General features: G+C 43.8%; 1 long non-coding RNA gene across 1 annotated transcript in view; it reads left to right on the top strand.

The window, feature by feature from the left end:
- Window positions 1–12,394, top strand: part of LOC110333015 — a 92,037-nt gene extending 79,643 nt beyond the window's left edge. The window contains exon 7 of the long non-coding RNA XR_002381055.1: window positions 11,796–12,394. This is a non-coding gene — a long non-coding RNA (uncharacterized LOC110333015). The remainder of the gene's footprint in view (window positions 1–11,795) is intronic.
- Window positions 12,395–13,145: the final 751 nt, after the last annotated feature.

The following is a 13,145-nucleotide window of genomic DNA, read 5'->3' as shown; positions in this document are numbered from 1 at the left end:
GTCTAGTGACTCACTGGGCAGTTCAAGGGGCTCTGGACTTTAGGTGACTAAGCACTGAGTGCTTATGATGAACCAAACTGAAATCAGATGGGAAATACCAAACTGGGACCCATAGGGTCAGCCTGAATTCTGGGAAGCAAATCAGAGGGTAGGTGGGAAAGGCTGAGCTGGTTCTGAGTCACAGAGGAAAGGATTGAGCCCTGATTCCCAGAGATGGGGATAAGGGAGCAGTGGGCTTTGAGACTTTTTAGGGGCAAAGGTCACAGTGCTGCTGAAAGGCATTCTTGCCACCTGCCCAGCTCCCTCCCATTTTTACATGCAGTGTGAAGTCCAGGGGGCCTTAAACTGCCCATGGAGTCACCAGACCTATGGAGAGCTGAGAGTCCTTGTAGGTAAGTGGCTCTACATGACAGAAGTGTCCACAGACAGAGCAGGGATTTCCCACCCTCCTCCTGGCATGATAGGTTTGTCCTGTCTCCATATGTCATTCCTATGTGTATGTGTCTCACATACTCTGCTCTGTGCACAGGAAAACCTATCTCCTATCTCAGCCCCACTTTAGGTTTCTATGACCCTCAAGGTTGGTGGCTGAGTTTGGGAGTCTAAAGCTAGAAAGTTCCATGCCAACCAAGGGCAGCTGTGAATTATCCTGGCTAGGCTTTTACTCTATGTTCAAGCAGCCTCTCTAGGCATCTACCTTTTTTTTTTTTTTAAAAAATGCTTAATTGGTTGGCTTGGGTTTTCTGATAAAATATCACTTTGTAGCCCAGGTTGGCCCTTGAAATCATGATCCTACCTTACCTGTCCACCTCCAAGTGCCAAGAATTACAGGCATGAGCCAGCATGCCTGGTCTGTATTTACCATTTCAGATGGAAAATATAGAAAACACTTTAATTAACAGCCCTCCCAGGCGTCAGACTCTGCATAGGGGGTTGCAATATTTGCTACTTAATTCAGTGTCTTCTTTCCTACTCTTTAAGGCACATATAATGATCTACTTTCCAAGTTAAGTAAATAGGGACCCAGTTTTTGTACCTCTCTGGGTCATGTGGATGTCCTCAGCTGCTCCCACTTTATTCCCTTATCCTACATTCATGAAAGGTGCTTTTCTTGCCTGTTTTCAGAACTGAGAATAATAACATATTCAGGATTGTATAGAGGATTAAACTCTCATTATGAAAATGCCTAGCACAAGGTTACACACTTAACAAACTATAGAGTCTTAATTTATCATTCTCTGATCCTTGCTTAGAGGTTGTGGTACCCCAGAGGGTACCAGGTATATGTATAGAATATGTATGTATGTATGTATGTATGTATGTATGTATGTATGTATGTATGTACCAGGTATGAGTTTGGTATGTGTATCGAAACACACCAGTGCACACAGAAGGCCAGCGTCAATTCCGGAAGGAAGGACCAATGGGGATCACTAAAGATATCATTATGATTTGGGAGAACCTAAAGTCAGTCTCTTGGGGGTTGGGAAAATGGATCAGTAGGTGAAGTGCTTGCTTCATAAACATGAGGACTTGAGTCTGAATCTCTGGCACCGAAGTAGAAACTGGGTATGACCATGCAGGCCTGTGATTCTACCTCATGGGGACACAGATAGATGCTGGAGACTCACTAGCCAGTCAATCTAGGTGTATCAGTGAGCTCCAGGTTCAGTGAGAAGCTGTCTCAAAAAATGTTAACCTTTGTCTCCCCCACACACATATCTACAGACATAGACACACACCCGCACAGAGACACTTATACACATGTAACCATCCTTTGCTCTTCCCAGCAGCACTCAAATTGTTTTGGTTCTGTAACCTATCTATCAGGTCTGTCTTTGGGGCACTGTCCTTCACCCTCAGAAGATCCACTACCCTCATCCTCATTGTCCACACGCTCACCTGTGACTGCTGTACCAAGTCAGTATGCTCAGGCTCTCCTAGCTTGAACTCTGTCTCCAAAGCTACAGTCCTAGTCTTAGAGTATTGAAAAGAAGAAATACGTTCAGCTTCCTGGGTGGTCCTAAGGGCCCAAGTCTGGGAGACAGGGGAGGTGGTAGCCTGTTGCAGTGTGGTGAATTCGAGGCTGAGAAAGGCCAACTGCTGCCTCAGCAGATTTCCAAACACTTAAGCAATCTACTGAGAGCCTGGAGTTCAGAATAATAGAAGAAAGTTTTGGCTTGAAGTCCAAGCCAGAAGTCTCCAGTGGCTCTCCCCAGCCAGCAGGTCCATTAGGGAGATTCATGGTAGGGCTCTGGATAGACATACACTTTAGTCTCAATCGCGGACATCTTTAGTCATTACACAGCTCTCAGTCAGCAAATTCAAAGGAAACTCAGAAAAAGAAATCCAGGACCATGAGCTATCTGTATACCATGGGCACAAATGCAGGTCCATATAAAGGAGGATGTCGGGGTCTCTGCATCAGTTATGCTGAGCACCAGTGACTGAGCCCTGATACTCAAGGCAAAGCTACCTCTAGAACTTGATCAAGGCCCTAAATTAAGACCTGTAGGAAAAAGAGTGTCCCAGAGAACATAGTCCCTGAGACACAGTATGGCGGGTGGCCTAAAATCATGTGTTCCTACAGCTCTCTTGCCCCACGGTGGACCATTTCATAAGCACTTAGAGACTCAGTTCTATCCCCAGTTCTACAGCCAACTTCATTGCAGGTCTGGGAGCTTCAAAGTGCCAGTAGAAACCATGTGGCTCTGCCACCCTCTGCCTGACATTCCTGAGAGGTAATGCAGTTGACTTCAACTTACCCTGTGACCCGCAAGTTCCGGATCTTCATCCCTGCCTTACTCCTGGATATCACTCCTCCCTGCCCCAATGTCTTCAGGACAAAATCTCGCCATGCTGTCACAAGACTTTGCAGGACTCTAGCTTCTTTGTTGCTTTGAAGTCGATTTAGCCCCAGTGTGGGAATCTTCTAGGCCAAATTGCTCTTGTGTGTTGTGTTAGCCTAGTTTTGTACCTTATTTCCACAATCCAGTCTTTCCGGAGCTGATGGTTGACCACACCCTTATTATGAGTGACTAGAGTTGTGTGGATTAACCTGTTCATAGTCAACATTTCCATCTGCATGTAGAGTTGTAGGACTTTGAGTGGGAGCTGCTATGAAGCAGCAGAGACAGAATCAAGTGCCATGGAGAAGAGATTCCCATCTCCGCTTCCAGACAGACACCTACCACTCATTCACAGAGCCTGTCCTCTGATGCTGCATTCATTCATTCATTCATTCATTCATTCATTCATTCATTCACATGAGCTTTCCAAACACTTGGCACTGCACCATATGCCTTCATTTCAAAGAGCTATCCAATTAAGAGTCATAAACTGCTGTGAAGCTATAAAAATTTCCCTAAACAGTAACTATGCAGAGGATCACTTCCAAGATGAGATTTTGTTATTTCATTTCAGGCACTCCAAATTAAGCCCTGGAGAGACATTTTATTGCTAATAAATAATCACTTGTTGTAATATGCATTGTTGCTGAGATAATAGTTTACATCAGTATCTATTCATGCTATTGTAACTGGGAAATAAGACCTGAGAATATTGTTCCATGTCCCAGGGTTGAGGAAAAAGCAAATGCTAATTTTCACACTGTTGTGTTTGGCTTAAATTATATATTCTAAAATACAGACATGTATCTACTTTCACTATAATGAATCCATTTGTCACTCAGTCACATTTGATTTTTATCAATTTCCTTTCTAAAACAATTTTATATGGCAGAGTACAGAGGGACAAATGAGTCCCTAATTTAGCAGTTGATAAATAGCACACTGACATTCACTAAACAAGGGTGTTGGAAGACTCTCTTCTTTCAGACTTTTAAAAGACATTTGTATTGGTGGCGTTTCTCATTCTCCCTGTAATAACAAAAAGGCAACTTGAAATAGGATGATCTTGTTTCTCATTTAAAGGGATTTGGTCCAGCACAGAAGGGAAAGCTGGCGGCCTGCAAGCATGAGCTAGGGGTATAATGGTGGGGCTCACTGCTTCCCTCACGGCACACAACAGGAAAGCAAGTGGAACAACTCCAAGCTCCGCCCCCCCTCCCCAGTGACTCACTGCCACCAGCAAGGCTCTACTTCCTAAAGGTCTCATAACTTCTTAGTACAGAGACACCAGCTGGGGACAAAGTGTCCAGCATGTGAGTATAAAAAAGGACATTTTATATGCAAACTGTCACATTTCAATAGAGTGCTTTATAATAAACTTTAAGTTTTATATCTTGGAGATTAAAAAGTTCATATTCCTAAGTATATGCTCTCCTTGTTGAGCCACATTTCAGAATATATTGGTGGGCTACAAGATCCACATCATCTAGATAGACACCAACTTTGACAAATATAGTCAGCCCTCCAGTTGGAGACACTGTCTGACTGTCTGATTGGAGTTTTTGCCCACAGGAATGATTACAGGAAAAAAAAACCCTCCTGTGGCCGTTTTTAAAGCATAATTTTTAAAAGGCGTTTGTTCCTAAACATAGCGTCTAAAGACCATTACAATGGCTCTGGTGGACTCCAGAGCCTTCTGAAATCTTTGTTTCACATTTTTCAACCCAGTACCTGTCAATCTGTGTGATGGAGGGACAGTTAATAGAGTGAACTGGCCATAAGTAATAAAGAGAAAATAACTTTGTAAAATGATCGTCCACCCTGGCTAACAGTTAGCTCAGCAGCAGCCAGTCTGATGGGACAACTGTGGCTGAAGTGTATGCATCTGCCTCTAAAGCAGGAGTGTGGTGGGGAGTTTTACCTACTCAGCTTTGAGTTCCCAGAAAGCTGCAGAGGCACACCAGGAGCTACCTCTTATCCACAGATGAAAGACACACATACATTAGCTCGTTTTTAACAGTCTCACTGGCTCTGTGGCTGAGCTCTTCTCACCTCTGAATCTGTCCTCAACTTAGTTGCCTGGTTACCTTCCATGAAGCCCATTGGTCTTGCTGCCCTGCCATGGGCCGCTTTCCTTTCCAGCCTATAGCTTGGAAGATCTCCCCTACAGCTCTGAGTCTGTTACATCTCTCCCAAGTATCTCCATCTCCTCTCCCTGGCCTCTCCTCTCTCCTCACCTGCAGCAACCTGAAGTCCCATCTCTTTTTTTTTTTTTTATCACCAGCCATTGGCCACTGGCATCTTTATTGGTAGATCAAAAACCAACTTGGGGCAAGGACTGTCAGCATCAGTAAACACGGATTCCTGATTAAATCAATGCACCTGTTTAGAGACTATGATAGCAACTTAAGAAATGCCTTAGGTTTGTTGAAACTTTTAAAGATGGCAATACAAAACCATAGCATTGTAAAAGATCACCCTGCAGGGCTCAGGAAGTTCTCTTCTAATCTTGAGTAAATTTGAGTTTCTGTGGATGACTAATGCTTTCACTGATGTAGCTATAACTCAAAGGTCCAAAAAAAATTGACATCAAATTTATCTGTATTTATTGAATCTTGAGCAGGCAAAATGTAACTAAATGAGAAACAATTAAAACACAAAATTGTTCTCTGTCTCTCTTTCTGTCTTTCTTTGTCTATCTCTGTTTCTGGTGCGTGTGTGTTTGTGTGTGCATGTGTGTGGTATGTGCACATGCATACCTCAGGTATCTTCCTTATTCACTCTCCACCTTGTATTTTGACACGAGGTCACTTACTGACCCTGGAGTGCATTGATTAGCCAGACTCCAAGGATCTGCTTGTCTCCCAGCATCAATGGGTGCCACCGTACCTGGCGTCACATGGGTGCTTGAACTCAGGTCTGCCTCACGCTTGTATAGCAAGCACTTTACTCACTGAACTATGACTCCAGTCCACAGAATGGAACTTCTGACAGGTTCTGGGTACTTGAGGAAAGAAATGGTTTTCAGAAACTGCCAAAGAAGGACAAATACATAGGCATTCACTTGGGAGTCACACTGCTGGAGATCAAGACTCAGACAAACATGTCTAAGGTCACCACTATTTGAACATTAAATAGAGGCTCACGATACAGAAAGAAAATGAAAAATTAGATTAGAGGTGAGAAAGTAAACTGTCATTATGTTCAGGAGACTCAAAATAATTGATGATCTATTACCATTCATAAATGCACTGAGTACCTCAAACATACCTTGGAGGCTGGGGCACAGCACATTGGTAAAGAACTCGCCTTGCATGTATGATGATTCCTAGGACTGAACAGGGAAAATATTTTGTATTTCTATATAATACTAGCAACAGTATAAAAGAATCTAAAATGAAAACCTAATTATATAATCTGTAGTAGCATCGAAACCTGTCAGATATTAGGCTAGTGAGGTAGCCAGAGGGGAAGGGCACTTGCTGCCAAGCCTGACAACGGGACTTTAATGCCAAGAACCCACACAGTGGAAGAGAGCACCAACTCCTGAAAGTTTTCTTCACATACACAGTAAATCAATAATTGTAAGGACATTACCAAATATCTAGCACTGCATATCATGAGAAACATGGCAAGACTTCTATTTAGAAAATTATGATAGATGGAACTAAATAGAGGAAGTTTAAACCAGCCTACACTAATCTTAGATGGAGGGCTAATTTATGATCTGTCACATCTCCACAAGTTGATGTGTAAAATAAATGTGCTGCAAGTTCCAGCCTCACCAGACTGTTGGACGTGGGGAGGTATACGTCATAAAACTGATTCTAAAATCTAACCAGAAATTCCAATATCTAGAAATCGTCATGATACTGTTTAAGAAAAGCCATAAAGCCTGTCCTAGTATTTGTCAGCACTAATTAAAGGATGATAATGGTGACTTTATTATGTCTCTTCTACAAAAACAGACAAGCCTACAGAAGAAACATAATGGAAGTCCACGGCCAGACCCAAGGCAGCCTTTCAGTTTATATGCAAGCCAACACCACGCAAATCAAACAAGAATGCTTTTCCATTACTGATGCTGGATCAAATGAGTATCTATATTGAAAAAAAAAAAAAGAAATCAGTTGCAAGCAAATCATGTGTCTGAATCTGAAAGAATTAAAAATTAAAAATTTACCTTGGGCAAATCCAGTAGCAAATCCCCATGGCTCTGAATAAGGAGTTCAGACCTGGAGGAGTCAGATCTTCAGGCAGAAATACCTGCTATAGCATGTTGAATCATTTCACAGGTTTCTTCTTGCCAGTGGAATTGATTAATTCTGTGTTTCCATGATTAGTACTATTTTTATTAGCACTAAAAACTGTAAATTTGGCCTCCTGAATAAAAACAGGGGTGTGTACTAATCTCTGGTGGCCTGAGTTCTCTATTCCTGAGAGGACACTGGTCTTCCAGGCTGACATAGGAACTCCAATTTGCAAGGTGTCACCATGCAATCACACATCTAAATTCCTGGTAGAAACGTCCAACCTAAAGCAATTAGGTTTTTTTAGACCATTGCCTATATGTGCTCTGTATATACAACATGTGTGGTAGTCTCCTCTCTGTCTCACCCAGTCCCTTGAAACTTTTGGTTGTCATGGCACTTGAAGATATGGCCTAGGAAGTCTTGATTCAGCTTAACTTCCTTCTTTCAATCAGTCACATCCTGGAAAACTGGCTGTTAAAGCTAGCATAGACCTATGGAGGACAGGACAGGAGTCTGAGAGGTGATGGTTGCTTAAGGCAACCGTTCTGGAATTCAAACACAGAGAGAAGCAGAAGCCGGTGATACACAAGTATGAGACGGGACAAGAGAGAGCAGATCACATCTGACACAGAGAGCCAGGCGAATGGGTAAAGTCCGTCTTCAGAGGAGTCTCCAGCACTACTGCTGGGCAATAAAGCTACCCAGACCAACTTCCACTCAGCACAATGCTCAGGCAGTATTTCCTATATTTTACACATTCTTCTAAGTCCACAAAGCCTGCTCATCTCTGGCTGCATTAAGTTGACAAAGCTGACTAGCACCGAAGCCTTTCTCAAAAAATAAAATGGAGGGAGTCTGAAGAAGGACTTCCACACTCCAGTGCACACACCCACATACATACATGCATGTACCACAGAAACACAGATGTTCCTGTCTTCTCCTACCACCACTTGGGCTGGAATTCATTATGTTTATTTATCACATCTAAGTACGAGTCTTCTGACATGTCTAAAGTTTGTCTTTTAATGGCACCTCTGCTCCATTCTCTTCATTACAGTCCCCTGTGTCTCAAACTGTCTGATCTTACTTCATGCTCTGCCCATCTTCTGGCTTCATTAATTCATTCTGTGGACTTACCCTCCTTCCATTTACCTTTTCTTATCAGCTGCAATCTAACTTGGATGAAAGGCCAGCCAGCTCGAATCACTGTGTTCAGTTTCAGGTATTCTGTTTTGTGTGGCTGACAGGGTCTCATGTAGCCTAGGTTGGCTTCAGATTTGCTCTCTAGCTGACCTTCAGCTCCTGATCCTCTTAGCTCCAGCTCAGTGCTGGGATCCTCATGTCTGTCTCCTCATGTCTGTCTTCCTGTCTTCTCTTGGCTCTGTTATCTTCCCTTTAACATGGGCTTTTTCCATTCCTAAAGAACCTGGCATGGGTGTGTAGTTCTGATATTTCTGATGGTCACTCATGATGCTTTTTTCCCCCTGAGTGTTTGTTGGATTTTTCCTGGAAAGTTATCTGTGTGAGGATTGTTTGAGTTAACATTGAGGTCCTCCATGGGGGATTAGCTCTTGGTTGCTTCTAAATGGCACCAACCTATAGCCACCTCAAACAGCACTCAGCCCCGCTTTCTGTGTCACACAGGCAGGGCGGTTCAGACTTGCATATTCCTAGGGCAGAGGTTGATCTCTCCAGTCCACAGTGCACACTGGCATGTGCTTCCTGCTATTTTCCATATTCCATCCATCACAGTTGCAGGACTCTACCCTTCCGGGAGTCATCTCTTTAGATTCCCCCAGAAACCAACCTTCATCTTCTCTCCTGGAGGAACTTCACCTTCCCAGAGTTCAGTTACACTGTCTCGGCACAAGTGGGATCTGGTGTCCGTCTACCCCCTGCCAGGATCTGTCTGTCTCTGCCTGCAGGATCCTGTGCATCCCTTAGCCTCAAGGCCAGCTCACTAATGAGCACATATAGCTAACGAGGGATGAGGGGATCTTTTCGGTGTTGATGAAGCAGTTTTGTTCAGAGGATCTTGTCAGCCATGCTTCTCTAGAAAGGGGTTCTCAAAAAGCCCGAAGTTTCCATAGTGCTCTGACATAATAATTGGATGGAAAAAATTATTCCTTTCCACTCTTCACCAGAGCTGGCTTGAGCAGGTAGCAGACTCAACTGGGGGATATCTGAGTTGGAGAAAGGCTTCAGATTTAAATCAGTTCAAATGTTCTTCAGTGTTTCCTTTGTAGGGACAGCGGGAAGCATGGAGTGGGTTTTATAACGCAATCATTTTCCAAATGCATAACGTGGCACCAGTCCGAGCACTTGCCACTGCATCCAGAGGAACAGAGTGAGGCCACGCTCCCTTGCAGCAGCTCTGCCTGCAGGACATGATTTGTTGGTTCGCAGGGATGGATGAAGACCACTAAAGTTATTGTTCCAGTTTACTCTGTAAATTATCTTCTCGTCCTCTCCCAGCCTCCCTGTCTCCCTCTTCTCTCCACATTTCTATAAAATACCACAGTTTTATAAAACCCACTACTTAGTAGTGATCAGTAACAGGGTTCCTAAGCAAAGCACGACGAAGCAATATATCCAAGTAGGCTACTTTCAGAATTAGAGTTTTCTAGAAGGAGTTGGTTTCTTAACAGTGAGTTATGCTGTACTTCTAAGTCTAGCAGGCAATCACATCAGAAAAATTAAAAATCTATATTTCATCAAAGTCCTCTTTGCAAAAGTCATAGGAAGTATTTCCACTAATAGCATTCTTTTAAATACTTCTCGTTTGTTCCTCTGAACACCTGTGTGCTCACTACCGATTTGTTGCTTATAGTCTGGCTGGGTTGCAGTGTATTCTACTACCTTCTGCTCAACATAGACAGTGCTGAAGAAAGCCAGTGCTGTTTGGTGTGTTCATCCTAGTCCTCAGAGCACACACCGGTTATTGAAAGTTCTCCAGTGGAAAAGATAAATGCCATGTAAGCCTCTTGGTTGTGACATCCGAGGTTCTTCTCCCCGGATGGGTACTTCCATGTACCTAAAGGAGGTAAATTACAACTCAAACCCTGGTCTGGACAGGGCAATATGGCTAATGCCTCTTCTTTCTTCTGTCCACACAGCTCTTCTGTAGGCCAAATGTCTTTTCAGCTTTTATCAAAGATTAGGACATTTCAAACCCATAACAGGAATTAATGTTTGCAGAGTACAAAATGTTTATTACTCTGCTTTGTTCATTACATGTTGTTTATTACATGTCGTATACATCCTTCAAAGCTCTGTAGTGTACCTCTTAAAGATGCACAAACATTATGTCTCAATGAATCAAAAAGAAGAGAAAAGGCTGGGAGGAAGAAAAAAAGATGACTCAGTGGGTCGGAGAACTTTCTGTGCATGGGGACTTAAGTTTGAATCCCAATCACCTATGTTAAAGCAGAGGTTGGAGTAGGGGTGGAGGTGGGCGTGGCTGTGTACATACTTATAAATCTGTTGCTTGCCAGTTGGAGATGGGAGGATCGCTGAAGCTTGGTGGCCTCCACATTTAGTGAGAGACCCTATCCCAAGTGAATACAACAGACAATGATAAAGCCATCCTGCCTGTGTGACACAGAAAGCTGGGCTGAATGCTCAGTGTAAAGTGGCTGCAGGTTGGTGTCATTTAAAAAGAGCAAGTCCCCATGGAAGAGTTCAACTTCAACTCGAAGAATTCTCAGACAACTTTCTAGAACAAGCCAGCAATATTTCAAAACACCCAAGAAAAGATATACATCATGAGTGAAATTTATGAGAAATATCAGAGCTGGACGCCATGCCAGGTGCCCCTTCAGCAGCCCAGGCAGGAGTCCAAGGGTTTTCCACATTTGACCTGACTCCATCAGGAACTGCCTCTCATGAGCATACAATTTGTTAGTTATTTGCTTCTTCTAATGTTCACAACATCCATGAGAGACAGCTGTGATCCTATCTTTTTAAAAAAAAGTTTTATTAGATATTTTCTTTATTTACATTTCAAATGTTATCCCCTCTCCTGGTTTCCCCTCCGAAAATCCCCTCTCCCCTCCCCCTCCCCCTTGATCCTATTTTATGAAGAAGCACTGAAGTGGGAAGGATCCAGGAGGGGCTTCTTGGGACCCTGATGGGCAGGAGCCCTGTTCTCATATTCTTCTTCCTGAAGGAACTCCGTGTTCCCAGAGAGGTGCTTCTCTGATGTACCCCTGGAGAGTTAGGAATGGAAACTTTCATCCACGTGTGTGTGTGTGTGTGTGTGTGTGTGTGTGTGTGTGTGTGTGTGCACGTATAGACCTTGCTGCAGTGGCAAGTGATGCTCTTGTGAGTGGGGTTTTGGGGTGCAGCCACTCTGAGATTTGGCACGTAGTACACAGTTGGGAGTTTGGCCCCCAATCCCTATCCCATACCCAGAGATAAGAACAGCACTGCTGTTGTTTTAAGAACAACCTGCTGTTGAGCTTTTCACTAACTTTCTTCCATCCAAAAAGAACTTTGAGGCTTAAACGTGAGTGGAAGAACACACCTTTAATCGCAGCACTGGGAGAGGCTGAGGCAGGAGGATTGAGAACTGGAAACCAAGGTCAGCTTAAGCTACAGAACAAGATCTTGTCTCAAAAGAGAGGCATGCTGAGTGGAAGCCATGGAGACTGCCAGCATCCTGACCTGGACCACTTGTCTCACCCACATGCAGGTTCTCAGGGGGCAGCAGCCATTTCCCATAGACGGACTATGACATGTCCACATTCACTGCAGATCAATTATGGTGGACCAGATGAACTGTTAATAAACCTCTTCTTTGACAAGCCACCTCCATGGTGGCTAAGATTTCTGCAGCTTCTGGCGGTGAAGATCACATATCTATCTAGACCTTCTTCACCTTAAAATGTGGAGCACTATGAATGTGTCTGTTTTACTACTGTTGGCACAGAGTGCGGGTTTTCTCTGGCATGAAAATCAGAAGTTGTGACTCTGGGAACCTTCTTACCCTGCCATGCCAGGCTATGCAGCTGAGAGGCACAAAGGACAGGCCTTCGATCAGGGTTTCTGGGACCAGTCTCCTGGCTCTCTTCCTGTCTGTCAGCCCCGGATGCTATCCTAAACAACAGCTCTCTACCTTGTGTCTAGCTAGAGAAAGGTTTTCTTTGGTTATCTTCTTTGGGTATCATCTAATCAATGAAATCTTTGTCTAAGGTAATTGTGCAAGGGTTTTCCAGGAAGCAATAGTTAAGGAATGATTGATAGAAACGTTTTAGTTAATTGAATATTCTGGCAAATAAATGTGACATTATCATCACCATCTCAATCAATGATTAAAGCTTCGGGGTTCTGTACATAACACAAAACTATGCTGTTATTCATGGACAGGAATAGGCTACAGGGCCAGGGAGGTGGCTCAGTGGGAAAAGTGCTTGCCACACTAGTGTAAAGAGCAGAGGTCAGCTCACTGGTACCTAAGTAGATGATGGCCGGGTGGAGTGGCATGTTTGTGATCTCAGGGATCAGAAGAGAGTGACAAGGGTGCCTAGAGCAGGCTGACGGCTCAACTGCCCAATCTAGGAGCTCCGGATTCAGATAAGAAGCTCTGTCTCAATACTTTTGGTTGAAAGAAATCAAGGAAGATATCTGACATCAACTTGTGGCCTCTGTACACCCCCTCCCCAACCAACCTCCCCATGGTCATGCATACACATACATGTAAATGCACATATGCAGAGTGGGATGGGCTACTTCTAAGGAGTTGCTGTAAAAAGGCAAGGGAGGAGGCACTGCAGTGAAGTGGATGAGGGGTCAGGATGTGCAGATGGCCGTCAGTAAATTATTATTTGATGAGAGAGCAATTTTGGGAAGCATAGAAAAAGGAGATCAGTTATGTTAGATTTTATGACAGCCAAGGACAGACTGTGGCGTAAAAAGGAGCACACTGTAGCTAGATCTAGACTTATTCAAGGCCCACCTATTCAAGGCTCGGCCTCCAGTGTCGTGTTCTTAGGGTGGAGGTTGAGAGGTCTAGGGGGAGGTGTTGAGGTCACTGGGGATGTGT

The sequence above is a fragment of the Mus pahari genome, chromosome 15 (assembly GCF_900095145.1).
Source record: "Mus pahari chromosome 15, PAHARI_EIJ_v1.1, whole genome shotgun sequence".
Lineage (NCBI taxonomy): Eukaryota > Metazoa > Chordata > Mammalia > Rodentia > Muridae > Mus > Mus pahari.
Note: the sequence above shows the minus strand (reverse complement) of the source record. Positions and strands in the feature narration are given on the sequence as shown.